This window comes from Bos javanicus, chromosome 27 (assembly GCF_032452875.1).
Source record: "Bos javanicus breed banteng chromosome 27, ARS-OSU_banteng_1.0, whole genome shotgun sequence".
NCBI classification, from domain to species: Eukaryota; Metazoa; Chordata; class Mammalia; order Artiodactyla; family Bovidae; genus Bos; species Bos javanicus.
Genome location: NC_083894.1, coordinates 23,315,660 through 23,340,688, shown reverse-complemented (window position 1 = coordinate 23,340,688; position 25,029 = coordinate 23,315,660). Strand labels below are relative to the sequence as shown.

Genomic DNA, 25,029 nt, shown 5'->3' with positions numbered 1-25,029 from the left:
TTATCCAGTCATCCTCCCTAAGTCCTAAGACAGTCTGGTTTCCCCAAGTACACAGGGGCAAGGTTGGGCTATGAGAGGGAGGGAACAAACAACATATGTATGGGCTTGAATGTTAGCAAGCAGAGAGGTGCACGTTTCCCTGGTGGCTCAGATGGTAAAGAAACTGCCCACTATGCCAGAAACCTGGGTTCGATCCCTGGGTCGGAAAGATCCCCTGGGGAAGAAAAGGGCAACCCACTCCGGTATTTTTTTTTTTTAATGGTTGGACTTTCTTGTGATTTGCTATTGAAAGTCTCAATATCCATGCACACATAAATATTACATTTTGCTATTAGAAAGTGTTCTTGCATTCTCCAATGGTACTCTGTAGTCATGCATTAAACAGAATTTTAAAGGAAACCAGGAAAGGACAGGACAAGATAGGAGGGTAAAAAAAACCCAATCTCAAGGTCATCCCACAGATGAGCAATGTGCCAGATGGGGCAGTGTCACCTTTTGGCAGACTTCAGACCACAAGTTTCAGGAGTCCGCTGTATTAAAATCTGTGGTTATCATATTTCAAAGGCGTTAATGTAGTAGTTTTATGGAAATTATCAAAAGCAGAGAAAATACTGCCACACAGATAACATGCTAACTATAGAAAATAATTAGCACTTTCAGGCAGTGGGGATTGGAAGATCAGTTTTTCTAAATTCTCCACCAAACTCATCTAACATTTTTCAGAATACAGCAAAGGAATTTCAAAGCAGAAAACCACACCAAATTCTAAGGATTAGTGGTCTCATAATGCATCATTCTAGAATGTTCTAGAGTCTTAGTGATCTTTGCTGGAAATCCTACCGTGTATCTTCAGACTAGAACCAATAATTGAAAGTTGCGGGTAAACCTGGCTCATACAGGAAAATGCATCGCTGTATTTCAGGTCTTTACAAGCAGATGTTTTTGTGGGGCTTGCCAACAGAGGAAAGAAACTACTTCAGGTATATGAGCCACCAACAAATCTGAATGGCACCGATGGGGCTTACGGGCCATATTGAACAAGCAGGAAGAAAACTTGAATGGAAGTCAGGGAATCATCTCACATCCTGGCTCTTTCACCAAAACTCTATTTGTGGGTATACAGGATACATTTCCCCCATCCAAAGGCAATCCAGAAATTCTCCCACAGGCTTTAGAAATCAAATAATGAATGATATCACCTTTAGTGGTAAAATAAGGAAACATAAAATACAACAGCAAGGATAGAGTTTCACATCATAATGGTAATTTCCCTTAACACGTAAATAACAAACCGCAGGCCATCCAACTTGTCAAAAGGAAAGTATGGGTTATTACTCAACCATTTTAGATTTAAATTTGTTACTACTGTACACTGCTGCATACTAATGTTGATTGACCCTGATACATTCTTTGGTAGTGCTGAGGTTTTTGTATATATATATTTTTTCCATGGTAAGACTTTTTCTGCTGGTATGGAACCCATCACTCAGTTGTGTCCGACCCTTTGCGACCCCATGGACTGTAGCTTACCAGGCTCCTCTGTCCATGGGATTTTCCAGGCAAGCATACCGGAGTGGGTTGCCATTTCCTTCTCCACACTCCAGTATTCTTGCCTGGAAAATTCCACAGAAAGAGGAGCCTGGCAGGCTATGGCCATGGGATTGCAAAGCATTGGACATGACTGAGCAACTTCACTCATTCACTCAAGAAGAAAGGACCATTATGTGTGAAAATAGACTAAATTCTACTTTATTGAGGCCCCTCAGGGACATATTTAGATAAGTCTAAGCTAGAAAAGTGAATACAAAATTTTGCTTTTAATCCTAGTATTCTAACACGGGCACAGGAAATTTTCATTTAATTTTACTGATTTTGTTTGTTTGAAACATCAAGTGTGCAATTTGAAATTCTTTAATGATTATTTTTATATTATTTTCAAATTTTATCTTCTGAACAGTTAGCTCCATGGGTGTGTGATATCTGTGTATGTGTTAAGTCACTCATTTGTTTTCGACTCTTTGCGACTCCATGGTCTGTAGTTGACCAGGCTCCTCTGTCTCTGGGATTCTCCAGGTAAGAATACTGGAGTGGGCTTGTCTTGCCCTTTCCAGGGGATCTTCCCAACCCAGGGCTTGAACCCACGATTCCTGCATTGCCCACATTGCCAGGAGGATTCTTTACCATACATGTAGGATAAAATGGTGCTTCCATTTTGATTTATTTATCTTAGCACTGGATCTGAAAAAGATTAAACAGTCTTATCAAGCAGTTTTAAGCTGTTCGTTCCACCTTCTGCATCCATAGTATGACTGCAGCATCTCAAGAAACTATGTCTGAATTACGAAAGCAAAGGTTTTGTAGAAGCCACATTCAGAAGACCAGTCACTTCTTAAGGGGAAAGAAGTTACTGTAATTGGCATACAGTACTCATGTTTTATCCCTAGGGATTTGAATAGTAACCCCTTCTATCCCTAAAGCCAAGGGATCTCCACCATTGCTACTGTGATCTGGGAAAGGGAAGGAAATTGACATTGGATTGCAGTAGCCAGTGTCAGAGGCTGTCACACCAGATGGCATTCCTTGCTTAAGATTCTTCTTGCTAGGAAGCAGATTTGTATTTTTTTTCTTGCAGTAGTTTAATATATAATCTCTGAAATGATAACAATAATGACATTTCTCCTTTCCATCGATTTGGGATAGAATCAGTACATTGACAAAAAGTACTTAAATTCTGTGCAAATAGAATAGAAAATGTGCAATTTATAATAGAATTTTATCAAATAGTTGGGAAACCAGGCAGTATGTTCTTGTGGAAGCTGCACCAGCTTTGGAAGCAATATTCAATTTATTTATCCTTTTAGAGACTCAGTTTATTCATACAAAATAGGAATTCAACTTTCAGGATGCTGTGAACATCAGATGAGATTAGGTATGGAAAACACTTATCACAATTCTTGGCACATACCACTTCCTGATAAATAGTAGTGACTATTATAGTTTATGGGGGCTATGCCCTAACATATTAATTTGATCATAGCAAAAACTTATGATCTCAACATGTTTTAAGGATGTGTGTGTGTATACATATATACACTCCATCTGTAAAATGTATATGTTTCCATTGTAATACTCTTGGGAATACAGTCAAATGACCACTTAAATGGGGATAACAATATGACGTATTAACAGACTAACTGAACCATATCTTTGTTTACTATTATTAAAATAAGGATTTCTAAAGCAACTGGCACACTTAGCATTCTCACAGGTTCACTTACAAAGTATCATGGAATTAAACGCTTTGGATATTGTGCCCCAGTATTGAAAAAAAGAGCTCAAATTTGGTAGGAAAATATAGCTTCTAATCATGACTTTGGTACAGAGGTAAACAGTTTCATTTTGAGTGATATGCGGTGTAAATTGCACTCTTACTTAGTCTAGGACTGCAGAAAAGTTATTCATTCTTAGCTGCTGAAGGCTTTCATCAGTAGCTTAATGGAATAAATCATTATTCTTTTCAAAAAAGTCTTTATGGTTTTTTTTTTTTTTTTGCTTTTATGTAAAATTCTAATTATAGAATAATTCTAGTATAATTAGACAACTGAGTAAATTTTCATGTGTTTATTTAAAGGTGAAGTTAAATTTTATCTCAGAGAAGGCGATGGCACCCCACTCCAGTACTCTTGCCTGGAAAATCCCATAGATGGAGGAGTTGGACACAACTAAGCGACTTCGCTTTCGCTTTTCACTTTCCTGCATTGGAGAAGGAAATGGCAACCCACTCCAGTGTTCTTGCCTGGAGAATCCCATGGATGGAGGAGCCTGGTAGGCTGCAGTCCATGGGGTCGCTAAGAGTTGGACATGACTGAGCGACTTCACTTTCATTTTCCCTTTCATGCATTGGAAAAGGAAATGGCAACCCACTCCAGTGTTCTTGCCTGGAGAATCCCAGGGATGGGGGAGCCTGGTGTCAGGCATGACTGAAGCGACTTAGCAGCAGCAGCAGTTGCTTGTATATTTTTGAGATTAGTTGTTTGTCAGTTGCTTCATTTGCTATTATTTCCTCTCATTCTGAAGACTGTCTTTTCACCTTGCTTATAGTTTCTTTTGTTGTGCAGAAGCTTTTAATTTTAATTAGATCCCATTTGTTTATTTTTGCTTTTATTTCCAATATTCTGGGAGGTGGGTCATAGAGGATCCTGCTGTGATTTATGTTGGAGAGTGTTTTTCCTATCTTCTCCCCTAAGAGTTTTATAGTTTCTGGTCTTATGTTTAGATATTTAATCCATTTTGAGTTTATTTTTGTGTATGGTGTTAGAAAGTGTTCCAGTTTCATTCTTTTACAAGTGGTTGACCAGTTTTCCCAGCATCACTTGTTAAAGAGATTGTCTTTTCTCCATTGTATATTCTTGCCTCCTTTGTCAAAGATAAGGTGTCTATAGGTGCGTGGGTTTATCTCTGGGCTTTCTATTTTGTTCCATTGATCTATATTTCTGTCTTTGTGCCAGTACCATACTGTCTTGATGACTGTGGCTTTGTAGTAGAGCCTGAAGTCAGGCAGATTGATTCCTCAAGTTCCATTCTTCTTTCTCAAGATGCTTTGGCTATTCGAGGTTTTTTGTATTTCCATACAAATCGTGAAATTATTTGTTCTAGCTCTGTGAAGAATACTGTTGGTAGCTTGATCAGATCAGTCGCTCAGTCATGTCCGACTCTTTGCGACCCCATGAATCGCAGCACGCCAGGCCTCCCTCTCCATCACCAACTCCCGGAGTTCACTCAGATTCACGTCCGTCGAGTCAGTGATGCCATCCAGCCATCTCATCCTCTGTCATCCCCTTCTCCTCCTGCCCCCAATCCCTCCCAGCATCAGAGTCTTTTCCAATGAGTCAACTCTTCGCATGAGGTGGCCAAAGTACTGGAGTTTCAGCTTTAGCATCATTTTTTCGAAAGAAATCCCAGGGCTGATCTCCTTCAGAATGGACTGGTTGGATCTCCTTGCAGTCCAAGGAACTCTCAAGAGTCTTCTCCAACACCACAGTTCCAAAGCATCAATTCTTTGGCACTCAGCCTTCTTCACAGTCCAACTCTCACATCCATACATGACCACTGAAAAACCATAGCCTTGACTAGACGAACCTTTGTTGGCAAAGTAATGTCTCTGCTTTTGAATATGCTGTCTAGGTTGGTTATAACTTTCCTTCCAAGGAGTAAGCGTCTTTTAATTTCATGGCTGTGGTCACCATCTGCAGTGATTTTGGAGCCCAGAAAAATAAAGTCTGACACTGCTTCCACTGTTTCCCCATCTATTTGCCATGAAGTGGTGGGACCGGATGCCATGATCTTCGTTTTCTGAATGTTGAGCTTTAAGCCAACTTTTTCACTCTCCACTTTCACTTTCATCAAGAGGCTTTTGAGTTCCTCTTCACTTTCTGCCATAAGGGTGGTGTCATCTGCATATCTGAGGTTATTGATATTTCTCCCAGCAATCTTGATTGCCTAACAGTATGAAAAGGTAGCTTGATAGGGATTGTATTGAATCTATAGATTGCTTTGGGTAGTACACTCATTTTCACTATATTGATTCTTCTGATCCATGAACATGGTATATTTCTCCATCTATTAGTGTCCTCTTTGATTTTTTTCACCAGTGTTTTATAGTTTTCTATATATAGGTATTTAGTTTCTTTTAGATCAGATCAGATCAGTCGCTCAGTCGTGTCTGACTCTTTGCGACCCCATGAATCGCAGCACGCCAGGCCTCCCTGTCCATCACCAACTCCCGGAGTTCACTGAGACTCACGTCCATCGAGTTAGTTTCTTTAGGTAGATATATTCCTAAGTATTTTATTCTTTTCATTGCAATGGTGAATGGGATTGTTTCCTTAATTTCTATTTTCTCATTATTAGTGTATAGGAATGCAAGGGATTTCTCTGTGTTGATTTTATATCCTGCAACTTTACTATAATCATTGATTATTTCTAGTAATTTTCTGGTGGAGTCTTTAGGGTTTTCTATGTAGAGGATCATGTCATCTGCAAACAGTGAGAGTTTTACTTCTTCTGTTCCAATTTGGATTCCTTTCATTTCTTTTTCTGCTCTGATTGCTGTGGCCAAAACTTCCAAAACTATGTTGAATAGTAGTGATGAAAGTGGGCACCCTTGTCTTGTTCCCGACTTTAGGGGAAATGCTTTCAATTTTTCACCATTGAGGATAATTTTTGCTGTGGGTTTGTTATATATAGCTTTTATTATGTTGAGGTATGTTCCTTCTATTCCTGCTTTCTGGAGAATTTTTATCATAAATGGATGTTAAATTTTGTCAAAGGCTTTCTCTGCATCTATTGAGATAATCATATGGCTTTTATTTTTCAATTTGTTGATGTGGTGTATTACATTGATTGATTCATGGATATTGAAGAATCCTTGGATCCCTGGGATAAAGTCCACTTGGTCATGGTGTATGATCTTTTTAATGTGTTGTTGGATTCTGATTGCTAGAATTTTGTTAAGGATTTTTGCATCTATGTTCATCAGTGATATTGGCCTGTAGTTTTCGTTTTTAAGAAGGACACTACATAATGATCAAAGGATCAATCCAAGAAGAAGATATAACAATTATAAATATATATGCACCCAACATAGGAGCACCGCAATATGTAAGACAAATGCTAATAAGTATGAAAGGGGAAATTAGCAATAACACAATAAGAGTGGGAGACTTTAATACCCCACTCACACCTATGGATAGATCAACTAAACAGAAAATTAACAAAGAAACACAAACTTTAAATGATACAATAGACCAGTTAGACCTAATTGATATCTATAGGACATTTCACCCCAAAACAATGAATTTCATATTTTTCTCCAGTGCACATTGAACCTTCTCCGGGATAGATCACATCCTGGGCCATAAATCTAGCCTTGGTAAATTCAAAAAAATAGAAATCATTCCAAGCATCTTTTCTGATCACAATGCAGTAAGATTAGATCTCAATTACAGGAGAAAAACTATTAAAAATTCCAATATATGGAGGCTGAATAAGACACTGCTGAATAACCAACAAATCACAGAAGAAATAAAAAAAAAATAAAAATATGCATAGAAATGAATGAAAATGAAAACACAACAACCCAAAACCTGTGGGACACTGTAAAATCAGTGCTAAGAGGAAAGTTCATAGCAATACAGGCATACCTCAATAAACAAGAAAAAAGTCAGATATGTCCTAACTCTACACCTAAAGCAACTAGAAAAGGAAGAAATGAAGAACCCCAGAGTTAGTAGAAGGAAAGAAATCTTAAAAATTAGGGCAGAAATAAATGCAAAAGAAACAAAAGAGATCATAGCAAAAATCAACAAAGCCAAAAGCTGGTTCTTTGAAAGGATAAATAAAATTGACAAACCATTAGCCAGACTCATCAAGAAACAAAGGGAGAAAAATCAAATCAATAAAATTAGAAATGAAAATGGAGAGATCACAACAGACAACACAGAAATACAAAGGATCATAAGAGACTACTATCAGCAATTATATGCCAATAAAATGGACAACGTGGAAGAAATGGACAAAGTCTTAGAAAAATACAACTTTCCAAAACTGAACCAGGAAGAAATAGAAAATCTTAACAGACCCATCACAAGCATGGAAATTGAAACTGTAATCAGAAATCTTCCAGCAAACAAAAGCCCAGGTCCAGACGGCTTCACAGCTGAATTCTACCAAAAATTTAGAGAAGAGCTAACACATTTTCATCTAATGCCTTAAGATAAAAAATGAGTAGAGGCTTAGAAGAATTTTAAGTACCACTTAAACTAATGAAATTGGCTGTCCTTACCACCATTTTGAACAATAACTTAATTTACTCTATTGATAACTCAGCAAATTTAATGCAAATAACACATTTACTTTCCTCGCTATTCAGATACATTACAAAATACTTCTAACTCTAAACATAGCTTTCTCCAAAATAAGTGCATGTTCACAGTAAAATTTTAGTATAACGAGATTTCATCAAAAGTGAAATTTTAAAAAGATAAATAACACATTTCCTTGAAAGCACATCTCACTATTATACCTACATGCATGCATGCATGCTCAGTGATGTCTGACTTTTTGTGACCTCAGGGAATGTAGCCTTCCAGGCTCTTCCATCCATGGGGATTCTCCATGCAAGAATACTGGAGTGGGCTGCCATTTCCTCCGCCAGGGGCTCTTCCTGACCTAGGGATCGAACCTGAATCCCCTGAGTCTCCTGCATTGCAGGCAGATTCTTTACCAGTGAGCCACTGGGGAAGCCCATTGTACCTACAGTGTGGAGACATTTACTATGAAGCAGACCAGCAAAGACAATGTATTGGGGAAATTTAAGGTTCAAGGTGCTTATTGAAAGAGGGTGTTGCTGAATAAGCTAGGTTAGGCAAAAGATATTATAAATAGCTCCCTAATCTCAATGGATTAATATAGAAATGTCATTATTTGTTCATATCAGAGTCTAGAAAGAGCAGGCAGTAACTCAGAATTCCCTCTTGTGAGCCTACTGTCTTTTAATTTCAAGATATTCCTGGCAGCATCAAGTTTCCACGAGGGTAAAAGAGTGAGGAGTCACACACTGGATACTTAACTACATTAGTCCAGAAGATATATATCACTTTCACTCATATTCAGTTGGCAAGAAATAGATATATGATCTGACCTACATGTAAAGAAGAGAACCTAGGAATGTAGTGCTGTATCACTTAGTCACTTTCAAGAACTTACTCTATACCACAGAAAGGGAACATGAGACCTTGGGAGTCAGCTGGCTCTGCCATCATCCTCAACTCTCCTATTATAGATTTCAAACTCTTAGAAAGACAGTAGGGAGTCTGACATATGGTAAGTGGCTATGGGTTGAAGAAAATGCCATCTCTGCCCTGGCATCTAATGACAGTTCCTAAAGATGACTTTTTCCAAAGATATACATATAATGATTCCATTCCCGCCCCCCCACCCCACCCCTTAACTGAGAGATGGGAGACTTTTAAAGTTATACAGAACATGCCTTTATTGACAATAGAGAATCATGTCTACAAGAGGGTATTGTGATCGTTATTGGCGAAAATTTAGTAGAACGTGTTTTAGAGAACTACTCCTCCACATAGATTTGATTATTGACATCAGCATGGACAGTCAGAAAAAAAGAAAAGTGAGTTTCTCCCTTTTGTTTATTGGTGGTGGTCGCTAAGTCATGTCTGACTCTTACGACCTCATGGACTGTAGCTTGCCAGGCTCTTCTGTCCATGGGATTCTCCAGGCAGGAATACTGGAGTGGGTTGCCATTTTCTTCTCCAAAAAAATCCTACAGCACCTGGTATTCCCAGTTGGTATCCCATCCAAATACTAACCAGGCCTGACCCTGTTTAGCTTCTGAGATCAGATGAGATCAGGCATGTTCTGTCTATTAATAATCATTAAAAATTTCCATTATCCTTGGGTGGAATCTACCTTCCTCATTATTAAAATGATCAGTTAGAAGGAGACTTTAACAGGAAACAGAGTTCATGGTAGAGATTTTCATTTTAGTTAATGTCATGAATTGGTAAAATGGAAAATCCTTCCCAACGAGAAAAGACAAGCTAACTAAGGTGGATAAAATAATAATTGACAAAGTCAATGCTAGCTGAGTTCACACACACAGAGTAAGATGGGTATGTAGGAGCTATAAATGAAGTAGGTGAAGCTTGTAAGGCTCAAAAAGCAGTGGGCTAGGAACAAGATGGAACATAAGATTTCCCAATAATAAAGAAAATGAAATTAAAAAACCCATCATAAAAATGTCAAGAAAAGATAAAGGAGAATAGAGAAAACAACTAAGTTCTAATGATAGAAATAAATACAAAAATATCAATAATTTCCATAAATATAAGTGAATTTAGTTTGTCAGTTATGAGAGAGAGATTATTACATTGAATACAAACGCTCCACCTCAAGGTATATCTAAAAGTAAAGATGAAAAAAGTTAACAGAAAAAGAATAATAAACTAGGAAAACACTCAAATGAAAACTGAAGTGACTACTAGTGTAAATAAATTGGTTTTAGTTCAAAAAAAGAAAAACAGGTTTTAAAGGGGTTATTGCATAATGAAAAAGGTCCAATTTCACTAAGAAATGTAACAATTCTTAACTAGAATGCTGCTATCATATAACAAATATTTGTGAGCAAAAATTGCTAGAACTATAAGAAACAATTGAAAAGTTATTTTTGTGAGGGAATATTTTAATGTAAATCTCTTAGTAATTGATTGACTCTGAAGATAAAATTTCATAAAGATGATTTGAACAGCACAACAAGTTTATATAACAGTTATATCTAGGAAATAGAAAGGCATATTCTCAAACTACTTGCCAATAACATATCATTATAAATATATTTATATAACATACTTATGATTAAATAATGATAAATTGTTACATATTCAATGTAGTAATACTTAGAAAAATATATTTTCATAAGTGTAGATATTATGAATGAGGAAAAACTTAAAGACATAAGTGACATAAAAATTCAAGCCAAGAAATTATAGGAGAAACAAAATATATTTCCATAAATGTAGATATTAGGAATGAGAAAAAACTTAAAGACGTAAGTGACATAAAAATTCAAGCCAAGAAATTATAGAAGAAACAAAATAGACCTGAAGATGATAGAGATAATAATAAAAAGAGTGTGAAATTAGTAAAATTGAAAAAGTTACAATAGAGAAGACCAACAAACTCAAACCTGATTCTTTGAAGAGACTAATAAACTAGTCAGATCTGAAAGATCTTAAAAAAAAAAGAGATAAAAGGAATTCACAAATAAATACTATTAGGTATTTTAAAATGGAATATAATTAGTGTGTCAGATGGTAAAGAATCTGCCTGCAATGCAGCAGACCTGAGTTCAGTCCCTGGGTTGGGAAGATTCCCTGGAGAAGGAAATGACTCCAGTGTTCTTCCCTGGAGAATTCCATGGACAGAGAAGCCTGGTGGACCACAGTCCATGGAGTCCCAAAGAGTCAGACACGACTGACTGACTCACACTTTCATTTCGCACATGTTTATATGTGTATCAAATTTGCTAGATACACAATCTACAGAAACAGTTTAATTTACTACATTACGGAAAGAAAATTAGAAAATACAAATTTCAAAGTATTCAACTCATAATAAAAATAAAAAATAAACCAGGTTCGATGCACGATACTGTGGCGGATTCATTTTGATATTTGGCAAAACCAATACAATAGTGTAAAGTTTAAAAATAAAATAAATAAATAAATAAAGTCTGTATTTAACTGAGGAAAAAAAAATAAAAAGTGCCTAGGAATAAATCAATCATAAGGTCAGAGAAACTATGTGTGGAGAAAAGTATATATATTTTGTCAATAAATATGAAAGAAAGTAAGCATATAAGAAGAACTTAAAATTAATGAAGACCATGACTGACTCTGGCATATTTAGAAATTTTATAGATGACAAGTTTGGCATTATAGATAAGCCAGAGAGAGAGAGAGAGAAAAGCAAAATGAAAGCTTTAGAATCATTTGGAATGAAACAAAGTAAGAATATTTATAAAATTTTGGAGTGAGAACAAAAATGCCAAAGGAAATGATTAATATACTTGACTGTTAAAACTAAAAATGTCTGGTAGCAAAAGACACAATAAAAATGAAAAGACTATGGCAGTCTGGAAGATATTCGGAATGCAAAAAATTAACCAAGATTAGTATTCAAAACAGACTTTTGAAGCTACAAATCAAAAAGTAAAGGAAAACAACCAAGTAGGAAAATAGAAAAAAGATATGAAAAGGCAGTTCACAGAAGAGGAAACACAAATGGCCAATGAACACATGAAAAAATGCTCAGTCTCACGAGAATTCGGGAAAATGCAAATTAGAGTCACAAAGAGATACGATTTCTCTGTCTTCAGACTGGGAAAAATCTGCGTAGTCCAAGAATAACAAACACTAGTGAAGATAGGGAGTGACAGAATTTCTTTTCACAGATGAAGAATAATGCTGGAGAGTAGTTTGCTATTATCTGTAGATACAAGGTTGTATATAGTTTGTCACGGCAATTGCATTTCTCAACCTTATATCCTACATATTAAAAAGATTTGTACAATAAACATCATGGCAGTGTTGTGCATTACAGCAAAAACCGGGAAAATGAAATGTTATCAATGAGAGAATAGTGGATAAACTGTGGTATGTCTACCAAAAGTAATATAAACGTCAGTGAAGAATGAGTCAACATGAGTTAATATACACTCTTGGATGATTCTCACATATATTATGTTGAGAGAGAAACAGAAAGATGTCAAGGAATTTACCAGTCTGCTATGAGTCATAGAGAGTTTGTAAGCCCTAAAGAGTGTGCAATACATGGTTTAGGATACATACATATGTAGTAAAGTACAAAGAAATTCTTAATAAGGATAAAAACCAAATCCAACATTGGGATAACTCTGTGCAGGAGATTGTGCTGTAGTCATTCAGTCGTGTCCAACTCTTTGCAACCCTATGGACCAAAGCTTGCCAGGCTCCTCTGTCCATGGGGATTCTCCAGGCAAAAATACTGGAGTGGGTTGCCATGCCCTCCTCCAGGGGATCTTCCCAACCCAGGGATTGAACCCAAGTCTTCCACATTGCAGGCAGATTCTTTACCTTCTCAGCCACCAGGGAAGCCCATGATGGAAGCTGGGGAATGTCTTTTGGGAGTTAAGAAAGCCTTAATTGTATTTGTAACATGGATGTTGAGTACCCATTTGTTGATATTATTGTTTATGCCTTTTTGTGAGTCAGAATGATTTCTTAAATTTTTCTCCAAAGGATACAGATTGTTAAATAAATCTAATCTAGTTTGATGCTTTTATGGATGTACAGTTGGCTCTCTGTATTTGTGGGTTCCTCATCCCAAGATTCAACCAGCTGCAGATTGAAAATATGTGGAAAAAAATTCCATAAAGTACTAAAAAGCAAAACCTGAATTTTCCCTGCTTCAGAAACTATGTATATAATATTTACATTCTATTTGGTATTATGAGTAATCAAGAGATGATTTTGGAGAAGGAAATGGCAACCCACTCCAATGTTCTTGCCTGGAGAATCCCAGGGACAGGGGAGCCTGGTGGGCTGCCGTCTATGGGGTCCCACAGAGTCGGACACAACTGAAGCGACTTAGCAGCAGTAGCAGAGATGATTTAAAGTATAGAGATGCATGTCATAGATTATATGCAAATACTATGCCATTTCATATATGGGATTTGGTCATCTGCAGATTTTAGAATCCAAGGGAGGGTGCCCTGGAACCAACCCCCAAAGATGTGGATAGAGAGGAACTCCTGTGTGTTTCATTGATTGATTCATTAATTGACTGAGTGGTAAGTAGGGTCCAGAGTGAGGAAATAACTTAATCAATGATATCTAGCTACTTAATGATAGAATTAAGACTAGAAACCATATATCTGACTCAAACTCCAGTGCCTTAATAATTCCTGTTGCTAAGCAACAATAGAGAATAAAATGCTTAGCCCCTTTCTGCAATTAGGAGAATTGATTATGAGAGACAGTTAATGGACTGTTTTAGGGTTACAGAATTAGAAAATAGTACAGTGGTTTCTCTACCCTAATATAGTCAATAAGTACATTTAGCAAAAAAGGTAACTTAAGTGGCCATGATTTTTAAATCAGGTAATGGTTAAGCATGATGTATCAGGATTTCAAGATAAAATGTATATTATCTGAAAATGCCCACTAGGAGGCTCTGATATATTATTTCCCTCTAGTGGAGGAAAGCTTAAGGGGACTATTTCTACCCATGTAATTGAAGAATAATTTCACCTTCAGTTCAGAAAAACTGAACAAATATTTTTGTTTTTACGTATGTATAAAGTGTATGTGTGTGTGTGTGTGTGTGTGTGTGTGTGCTTGTCTGAATATAGATTTTCTACGTTGATGGCAGAGAAAGGCATTAGCTATAAATATGTAATTAAAAGGACAGAGGGTGGCAAATGTATAATGTTAAGTAAAATCTACCTGTTCAAGGAGGAAGTCCAGAGGGCCAGAGATTACAGCACGGCCCCACAGGTAGATGAGAGAATGGGTCTCCCATTGTGTGGATTCATACTTAAAGTTGTCCTGGTACTTTTCTGTTATTTCATGCATCAAACAATGACCTGGTGACAGAATACAGCTTTTAAGAATTGAGCAGCTTCACCAAGTTCCCTTTTACTTTGTTAAGTTTTCAGACGTCGCAGATAATTTTGAATCTTCTTACGAATCCAGGAAAGCTAGTCAGATTTGTCTGGATGTCTGAGAGATTTTCTTCCTTCAACTGTATCAGGAGAGCTACCTCCCTTGTTTTGTTTTGATAAACAGGGATTAAGATGGACAGGCAATAACCACACATGATTTGGGGTTCTTTGAAGCTCTCAGGCAAAATTACAGAGATAGAAGAAATTACATAGGGCTTAGTTAAATTTTTTAAAGATTTAAAATCCCTCCAAGTCAGTAACCCTAGCATGATCTCTAGAATGAATAGAACAAACATGGAAGGCAAATAATCAATTTGATGGCTGTTATTTTACTTTTTTGAAGGACCTCCATACTGTTTTCCATAGTTGCGGCACCAATTTGCATTCCCAGGAACATTGCACAAGTGTTCCCTTTTTGCCACATCCTCAGCAACAGTTGCTATTTCTTGCATTTTTCATCACAGTCCTTTTAACAGATGTGAGGTAATATCTCATTGTGGTTTTGATTTGCATTTCCCTGCTGATTAGTTATGTTGAGCACCCTGTTATGTATCTGTTGGTCATTTGCATGTCTTCTTTGGAAAAATGTCACTTCTGAGTGTGTAACAAAATCACTATTTTGAAGGAATATATCTCACCCCAATGTTCATTGCAGCTTGATTCATAAATAGCTAAGAAATGGAAACATCTGTACTTCAACAGATGAAAAGATAAAGGAAATGTTATATATATATAAAACATATATATATTATATATATGATAAAAAGGAGGCAACTCTTCTGTTTGTGACACCATATATGGAACTTAAGAGCATCATGCTAAGTGGAAAAAAGTCAGAATGCATAAAGACAAATGCTTATGGTCTCTTACTTTCATGTACAATCTAAAAAAGTTCAACTCACAGAAAAAAAAGCAGAACAGTGGTTGCCCGGGCTGGGGGCTCAAAGCATACAGATTTCCAGTTATGAGATAAATAAGTTCTGAGGATCGAATATGTACATATGTGTACAGCATGGTGACTATAGTTAAGAATACAGTATTGCATAGTTTAAATTTGCTAAGAGAATAGATCTTAAATATTCTCACCACACAAACACAAAAAGGTAATGATGTGAGGTGATGGATGTGTAACCAGCTGTTATGTAGTGCTGATTTCACAATATATGTGTATATCAAATCATCACACTGTACACTTTAAATTTATACAATTTTATTTGGCAATTATACCCCACTATAGCTAGAAAAATATCCATTGGCCCTGAGGTTCTTACTAGTCTGTAGAGCAAAGCTCCTAGGCTCGGTCCAGTAGAGAAAGCGAAGAGTAATGGTATAGAAGAATCATGCCAGCAGTAGTTATGACATCATCTGTGCTAAAAAGATGAATTGGTCTCTGCCCAAGGACAACCTATAACTGAAGGAGAACTTTGGAAACTTACATGTAATGAGTGGTATAAATACAAAGAAGAAAGTAGTCAGAAAATTCCTTGCTTCTCTTGCAGGTCCCCCTCCAGTGGCCACTGTCTAGGATATGTCTAGAGTCCTATGTATCCTATAGGAAAGGCACCTCAACTTAGAACCAATATTGAAGCTGTTGACTACTATATGGGCCTTGGATTAGCAAAAAAGATCCAGAATTATGGATTTAGGAAGCTTCAGCATGTGAATGGTCACTGAAACTATAGTTATTGCAGAAATCATGTAAAATTAGAACTATGGATACAGAAACTTGAAGAAAACATCATTTAAGTTGGGATTATCAAATAGAAACTTTTAAGGAGATAGAAAAGAAAGTGATATAGCTAAAGTTGAGCCAAAATACAATTTAAAGACACATGAATAATACTCTCCAGGACTTTAAAGGGGACAAATAATATCAATCTATTGGTACTGGATTTGGCTGGCAGATGCCAACCAGTGACTTCAGTGGTAGCAGGTTCGGTGGAGTGATGGGCAGTGAGGACCTGTAGGTAGAAAAGGGAGGTTCCTGTTTTAATAAGTGAAGTGCTCTCACTGATCGTTAAGGCAAGGAGAGGGATAGTGGTTGGAGAACCACAAAAAAAGTTAAGTTTAATAATAGGGATAAGTGTAATAATAGAGGTAAGTTTAATAAACCTGCAGAAGAGGTTTGTTAAATAAAGTTTAATAAAGGTATCCGTTGGGTGTAAGGAAACCAAGAGAAGCTGGGAGAGAGGATGCAAGGGTCCAAGGACGATAAATATAATGGCATAGAAACAGAGAGAGGATTGTGTGAAGAGGGTGACCTGATATTACCTATAACCTTTATGGTTGAGGGATGCTGCCAGTATCCAAGATGATCCTCCAGGGAGGAGGTGATCCTCCAGGGAGACAGTGCTCCTCCAAGGAGGCCGTGTTCCCATTCTCCTCTCTCCTTTTCTTCTCTTGCTAGCGTTCCCCATTCATAAGAAGTCAGAGGGTAAGCAATCTTTTGATGGTGTCCATATTGGCCGAGGGAGAAGAATGGAGGGTGGATCTGAGTGGACAAATAGAACCACCAACAAATGGAGGGACAGTTTTGTGCCCCAGGTGGACTTGTGCTCTTTTTCTCACTCTCATGTAAAGAGAAGAGTCTCCATTCAAGGAAAACGAATGGAATCAGTCAGCTTTTCAGACAAGAGGAATGAAGAATTTGATCTGTAAGACTAGACATATTCCCATGACAATGAAAAATATAAACACATTTCCATTTATAATACTGGAAAAGCTCAAGGAAGTGAACATGCTATGATCCATAGTAAAAGGTGCCATAAAAACTGTACATTATTAACAATGTGTAGGCTATAATGATGATACTCAATTAAAGAAAAAATAACATGATGTCAGAGTTTTTAAAACCACCCCTTTTTGTTGTTGTTCTGAAAAAATGGAAAGCAGAGAAGCTTGGAGTTTTACCAGCACAGAGTCTTTCACAGTCAACAATTGGCTCTTAAACTTGCGAAATATTTGGAGCATGTGTTTTTCTTTGCTTGTTAGTTTTCCCACACTACAGATTTTTTAGATTTTGCTAAGTTAATCCGAGTGCCTGGTTCTCTTCTCCCTCAGCGTCCTGATGCATTTCCTCTTTGGGTCGAATTCCCTGTCTAAATAAGTACACAATTCTCTTGAAGAAATAACCAAATAAAAAGGAATGATAATGGACCAGCATTTCTTAGCATTATTTAAGACAAAATGTTCTAGTATTACTCATTTAAGTTTGTTCGTTTAAAAATCACGACAGAGCTGTACGAAAGGATAAAAATCATAGGGTTGTCTATTTTTGTTTTTTTGCATGGTAAGCGCACAATGTAAGATCTGCCCCTTTATCAGACGTTTAAGTGTATGATACGGTATTGTTAACCAAGAGGTACCAAGTTGTTCAGCAGATCTCTGGGACTTCTTCATCTTACATAACTGAAACTTTGTACCTTTTGACTAATCCCTCCCCGTATTCCTCTACTCTTAGTCCCTGGAAACTACCACGCTAGTCTCTGCTTTAATAACATAGTAATGCTAATAAATTAAGAGGGCAGGAGAAAACCTTTGAAGGTGATGGATATGTTTATGGCACAGTTGTGGTGATGGTTTCATGGGTGCATACTTATCTCCAAACTGATCGAGTTGTCTACATTAAATATGTACAATTTTTTATTTGGCAACTGTATTTCAAACAAGTGGCCTTAAAAATGTTCAGTTTGAGTTATAAGATCTTAATTAAAGTCATTGATTTGCTGTTGTTGCTTTGGTAATGGAGGTATTTTGCTTGGGGCCATTTAGTAATAAAGTAAGGTTTAGAGGAAGAAGTAAGTAAACTCTTTCAAAGGAGTTTTACTGTTTTCCCTCTACCAAGCTTTGTTTGCCCAGTGAAGAAAAAGTAGGTAGAAAGCCTAGGTTGTATGGGGCAAGGAGGGGTGAAGAACAGGAGTGTGGAGAGGAAGCCTGGGGAAGCCCACTGGGTCTTTATCAGCCGGTGGCTCACTGTTATATAGAGCCCTTCCAAAAGTACAGATTAAGAGATGTGGGGTCTGGACCACAGACTGATCAATCAATAAAATGCTGAGGTGACCTTCAAGGGGTTTTTCTTCTGAAGTGACCAGTGAAGCTGCTTCACCTGGGAATGGCTGTCTTGAGGTTCTTATTTGCTTTTGAGGGATATGGTCTAGGAGTGTGAAGGGATTTCTAGAAGCATTGACTTCTGTCGTAATCTACATGATTATCAGAATTTTCTCTGGGCAGTCTTAGCCCTCAATGTATACTCATCCTTGCTTTAATTAAGAATTAGAGAATATGTTCATGTTTCTTGAGCTTCATCACTTACACCCATGTACAGACTCAGTAGAGAATATTGGCAACACTGTTATTAAACAGGGAAGATGGCTTTGATTTGTTTTACTTCTAATCAACAATGATGTAAAAAAGAATTTGAGCATATTTTTCTTGGTGGTGGATGGAATAGGAATGGATGTTCACTGTTGTCTGGATTAAGTGAACACTCTTTTTCCAAAACAGCCTACCATGGATGCTTTAGGTCTTGGCTCAGACCAACAAGTATGTAATTGTAACACACATCTGCATGAGAACTTTGCATTTGTTAGTGAGTCACCAGTCTTACAGGGAACTTAAGAAAATACCTAAAGTTTGTAGTTCATTCAGTCAACTGAATGCACAGACTATTTGCCAAGAGGATTTGGGGTCTTATTACATAGAAGCAAGCAACCAAATTCCCTGGGCTCATGGAGCTTACCAACTGGCTGCTTAGTAATACACTAATTGGTAGAGTGGTGTTACCTTCTCAGTTTTCCTCAGGAAATTTTTACCTCAAGGATTCCCAACACAATTGGCACATAAATAGATGAGTTCTTAACTGCCTGAACAATAGTGCAGAAGTGCCTTCTGTTGAGAAGTCCCCACTTGTTTCTAATTGGCATTGGATGTAGGAAAAGTGTTTCTTTGTTATTCTTACATCCCACTTTGGAAGTCTTTTCCTTCCAATCTAGAGTCTATCCTGAACTTAAGGATGTTAATTTAAGTATCAACTGTAATTCCATAAAAAGCTTTGGGGACAGATCCTTATGGAGCTGTTGTATTAAAAATATATATATATATTTTACTTTTACTCTGGTGGTTCAGACGGTAAAGAATCTGCCTGCAATGTAGGAAAACCGGGTTCGACCCCCAGTTCAGGAAAATCCCCTGGAGAAGGACATGGCTATCCACTCCAGTATTCTTGCCTAGAGAATTCCATGGACAGAGGAGCCTGCTGGGCTACAGTCCATGGAGTCACAAAGAGTCAGCCACAACAGAGCAGCCAACATACACACACACACACACACACACACACACACACACTTTCTGGCTGCATTATGAGGCACGTGGGATCTTAGTTCTCCAAGTAGAAATTGAACTTGTGCCCCATGTATTGGAAGGGTGTTAGCCATTGGGCCACCAGGGAAGTCCTGGACCTATTGCATTTTTAAAGTAACTTTTCAAGATGAAGACAAATTTTTTCTTTTAACATTTCAAAATGACAAGAAATAAAGTAAGGTGATCTTTTGATGGGCAGTGTGTGGTAGAAGAAAATCCCATGGAGGGAGGAGCCTGGAAGGCTGCAGTCCATGGGGTCACTGAGGGTTAGACACAACTGAGTGACTTCACTTTCACTTTTCACTTTCATGCATTGGAGAAGGAAATGGCAACCCACTCCAGTGTTCTTGCCTTGAGAATCCCAGGGATGGGGGAGCCTGGTGGACTGCCATCTATGGGGTCGCACAGAGTCGGACACGACTGAAGCGACTTAGCAGCAGTAGTTAACGTATCATCAAATAGCTCAGAATTAGCAGGAACCTTCTCCCCGTGTTCACTTTGTTTTGATGTTATGGAGTCCGTAACATCGAATCAGTAAGTCTTTTGTACTCCTGCCATATTTGAATGCCATTAAAAGTGCCGTTGCCATTTTTCAAAGGCTAGTAGAAACTCTAGCCAGGTAACAAATAAGCAAATAACTCTTCATTCTAATTAACAATGAAGGGGTTCTTAAAACTGAGGAGTTTGATTTTTGACACTCAAGTCGCACCAACTCTTCTCTTCCTTCTCAAGTTTGTCCTTAGAAACTTAGTTGAATATTAGGATTTAGTAAAGATTTTGGACAAAAATCATTCTAAGCAGGACATCTCTTTGGCATTACAAATCAATGGTATTTATCAACAGTAATTTCTATTTTTATAAATGTGAGATCATGTGAGTTTATAAGACAGAGCTCTCTATTTGTTAGAGTGAGATTCTTCATGCTCTCCCATGACAAGAAGAGGCACAAGGCTAATAATTTATCTGTTCACTCTCCGCTTTTAATTTGAAAGCAGTAACTCTTCCAGCATTGATTTATGTATGTGTCAAATGTGATTTCCGGTAAATATTTACATGTTGTATATACAGAAACTTCAATTTTCAGAGTACCAGTAATCTATTAACATAAAGATATATTGATATTTTTTTACAATGTGAAATCCCACAAATCCACATTAAATTAAAACAAAAACCAGGCTGAATGAAGATGTTTCAGTTTTAAAAAATGTTTAAAGGAAGCCAGTCTTATTACCTCTACACACATATGCCTTATAGAGATACAGTTGTTACTGGTCAAAGTCTTGAGATTATTTAGTTTAATAAACAGGTAGGAATGAACTAGAGTTAATATCCACCCCGAATATTAAAATAATTTAAGAAAAAAATTGTAAAATAAGGTGTTGTCAGCAGTTCAAGTCCTGCTGTGTAAATGTATGTTCTCTCATGATCAAAAATGAATTTTATCAAAGATATGGGAACTTTAAGCTTGAGAACATCACATCCCAGAAAATCGTGCATTGTAAAACGTGGGATTTTCAGTTTTTTATCAGTCTTGATTTTCAGCTGGATGACACTTTTTAATGTTTACAACTATTGTTTGGAACTCTTAAAACTTCATCCAAAACCATTTTGTTTATTTGCATCAATTCCTTGGACAGCTTCACAAACTGAAATGTTTGTGATACCTGGTAGTACATTACATTAGCACATCTCAAGTTGTATTTATGCTAAACATGAACTTTCACAACTCTTTATACATACATTCCTTGTGGCAGAAGAAAAGATAGTATAGGCTTTAGATAAGTATCTTGATAGGAAGAGAGTGTTCTTCTCCTTTCTCAGTTCAGTTCAGTTGCTCAGTCACGTCTGACTCTTTGCGACCCCATGGACTGCAGCACGCCAGGCTTCCCTATCCATCAGCAACTCTTGGAACTTGCTCAAACTCATGTCCATCAAGTTGGTGATGCCATCCAACTATCTCATCCTCTGTTGTCCCCTTCTCCTGGCTTCAATCTTTCCCAGCATCAGGGTCTTTTCCAGTGATACAGTTCTTCGCATAAGGTGGCCAAAATATTGGAGCTTCAGCTTAAATATCAATCTTCCAATGAATATTTAGGACTGATTTCCTTTAGGATGGACTGGTTTGATCTCCTTGCAGTTCAAGGGACTCTCAAGAGTCTTCTCCAATATCACAGTTCAAAAGCATCAATTCTTTGGTGCTCAGCTCCTTTCCCATTGGATGTAAATCCTAGAAATTCCCTTGAATCAGCATATCTACAAATCTCTGTTCCCCCAAATAAAATCTGTAGCTCACAACTCACCTTCCATCCTGAGTACTTACTTTCTCACTACTCAAGTGTGGACTGCAATAACCCGCTGTTTCCATGCCCTTTGTCAGGTTCCTTTGTAGTTCCTCCCACTAAACCGTTCAGTTCAGTCACTCAGTTGTGTCCGATTCTTTGTGACCCCATGGACTGCAGCAAGGCAGGCTTCTCTGTCCATCACCAGCTCCTGGAGTTTTTTCAAACTCATGTCCATCGAGTCGATGCCATCCAACCATCTCCTCCTCTGTTGTCCCCTTCTTTTCCTGCCTTCAATCTTTCCCATCATCAGGGTCTTTTCCAATGAGTCAGTTCTTTGCATCAGGTGGCCAAAGGATTAGAGTTTCAGCTTCTGCATCAGTCCTTCCAAAGAATATTCAGGACTGATTTCCTTTAGGATGGACTGGTTGGATCTCCTTGCTGTCCAAGGGACTCTCAAGAGTCTTCTCCAACACCACAGCTCTGGAGAATTCCATGGACTGTATAGTCCATGGGTTCGCAAAGAGTTGGATATGACTAAAGCATTAGAAGTGATTTTTTCTGCCTGAAACTATGAGTTTGACTATGTGACTTGCTTTGTTCACTAGAGGCCGGTGGAAGTAGCAGTGGTTCTGTGCTGAGCCCAAGACTCTAGAGTCCCAGAGTGCATCTCCTTGCTCTTCTACCTGTCCGCCATCACTTTAGGGACATCTGGGCTGGTTTGCTGGAGGCTGAGAAGTGCCCAGAGCAGGTCAGTGGGGGCCAATCCAGATAAGCAGATCTGCTGGCTCATCTCCAGCCATATAAGAAGCCCAACCTTCAGACACGGAGCTGCTTAGGAACACCCAGCTGATTTCAGCCATTTGAACATTAACTGCTCCTTGTTATACGCTACTGATATTTTGCTTTTTGCTGTTAACTGATAGGAAAATTCATTCCATTGGAAACAGAAAAGTTTATGAAGTGTTTTTTAAAATAGAGCCCTTCCACCTCCTGTCAGAATCATTTTAGTGTGCATTTTGGAAGATGTAGTGTAGATGCTTAGCTTACATCTCACTGAATCAGAATCCTTGGGAAGAGGTATCTGAAAATAGACATATGACCCAGTAACAATCATAATGTCTTTTTCCAACCATAGACTTTACTGGCAAAAATACTTAAAGCTGACTTTAGTGTGATTTGAGTGAATTGAGTGAATTGACTCCTGGGTCAAAATTTGCAGTGATCTAAGTTTCTTGATACCTTTATAAGAAAGTTATTTTCAGTCTCTTTTTTTCCTGCTTAAAAGCGTATGGTAAGTTCTAGCTTTTATAATCTTACATATAAACTCAAGATAGTCTTCGATCAATTTACTTGTTTGTTTTTTTCCTTTTTCTTTGGGATTCATTAAAACCATTTGGATCATGTAACTAAAGAGTCAAGAAACAGATCTTCAGGTATACAGCAAAATCCAAATGATTAAGCAATATATTTAAAAAATATATCTCTATCTTGTAGCTGTATTTATTTCTCTCTGTGGTCTTTCACTTTTAGGTTCGTTATTTCCAAGCAATTCCAAAAATAGTCTCTAACATCTCTGGGCTTGTATCATACTTGCTTAGTAATCTCAGTAAATACCCACTCCCGTATTCTTGCCTGGAGAATTCCATAGACAGTATAGTCCATGGGGTTGCAAAGAGTCAGACGTGACTGAGCGATTAACACTCAGTAAATACATGGCTCCTCTTTTCCTAATTCAGCAAATGTTTTACAGATAAGGCTTCTTGTTCTAATTTAAATCAAGGGCTCATTCCTTATACCTGATGATTAAAAGGATAGGATAAATTTTAAGCATGAACCCCACTCCCAATCTTTGGTGATAATCTTTGGATCCCAACAAAATCATATGAATTAAAAATGAGGTTCAGTTCAGTTCAGTTGCTCAGTCATGTCCAACTCTTTGCGACCCCATGAATTGCAGCACGCCAGGCCTCCCTGTCCATCACCAACTCCCGGAGTTCACTCAAACTCATGTCCATCGAGTCAGTGATGCCATCCAGCCATCTCATCCTCTGTTGTCCCCTTCTCCTCTTGCCCCCAATCCCTCCCAGCATCAGAGTCTTTTCCAATGACTCAACTCTTCACATGAGGTGGCCAAAGTACTGGAGTTTCAGCTTTAGCATCATTCCTTCCAAAGAACACCCAGGACTGATCTCCTTTAGGATGGACTGGTTGGATCTCCTTGCAGTCCTAGGGACTCTCAAGAGTCTTCTCCAACACCACAGTTCAAAAGCATCAATTCTTCGGCACTCAGCTTTCTTCACAGTCCAACTTTCACATCCATACATGACTACTGGGAAAACCATAGCCCTGATTAGACGGACCTTTGTTGGGAAAGAAATGTCTCTGCTTTTGAATATGCTATCTAGGTTGGTCATAACTTTCCTTCCAAGGAGTAAGTGTATTTTAATTTCATGGCTGCAATCACCATCTGCAGTGATTTCGGAGCCCCCAAAATAAAGTCTGACATTGTTTCCACTGTTTCCCCATCTATTTCCCATGAAGTGATGGGACCGGATGCCATGATCTTTGTTTTCTGAATGTTGAGCGTTAAGCCAACTTTTTCACTCTCCTCTTTCACTTTCATCAAGAGGCTTTTGAGTTCCTCTCCACTTTCTGCCATAAGGGTGGTGTCATTTGCACATCTGAGGTTCTTGATATTTCTCCCGGCAATCTTGATTCCAGCTTGTGTTTCTTCCAGCCCAGCGTTTCTCATGATGTACTCTGCATAGAAGTTAAATAAGCAGGGTGACAATATACAGCCTTGATGTACTCCTTTTCCTATTTGAAACCAGTCTGTTGTTCCATGTCCAGTTCTAACTGTTGCTTCCTGACCTGCATATAGGTTTCTCAAGAGGCAGGTTAGGTGGTCTGGTATGCCCATCTCTTTCAGAATTTTCCAGTTTATTTTGATCCACACAGTCAAAGACTTTGGCATAGTCAGTAAAACAGAAATAGATGTTTTTCTGGAACTCTCTTGCTTTTTCGATAATCCAGCGTGGATGAGGTTAACTAAAAGAAACTCAAACTGTTACATCAGAAACTAGGGGAACACATAAAAGGAGATCA

General features: G+C 37.8%; 1 protein-coding gene across 2 annotated transcripts in view; it reads left to right on the top strand.

Moving 5' to 3' along the window:
• Positions 1–25,029, top strand: part of C27H8orf48 (chromosome 27 C8orf48 homolog) — a 286,378-nt gene that overhangs the window by 36,923 nt on the left and 224,426 nt on the right. The gene's annotated exons all lie outside the window — the stretch shown is intronic.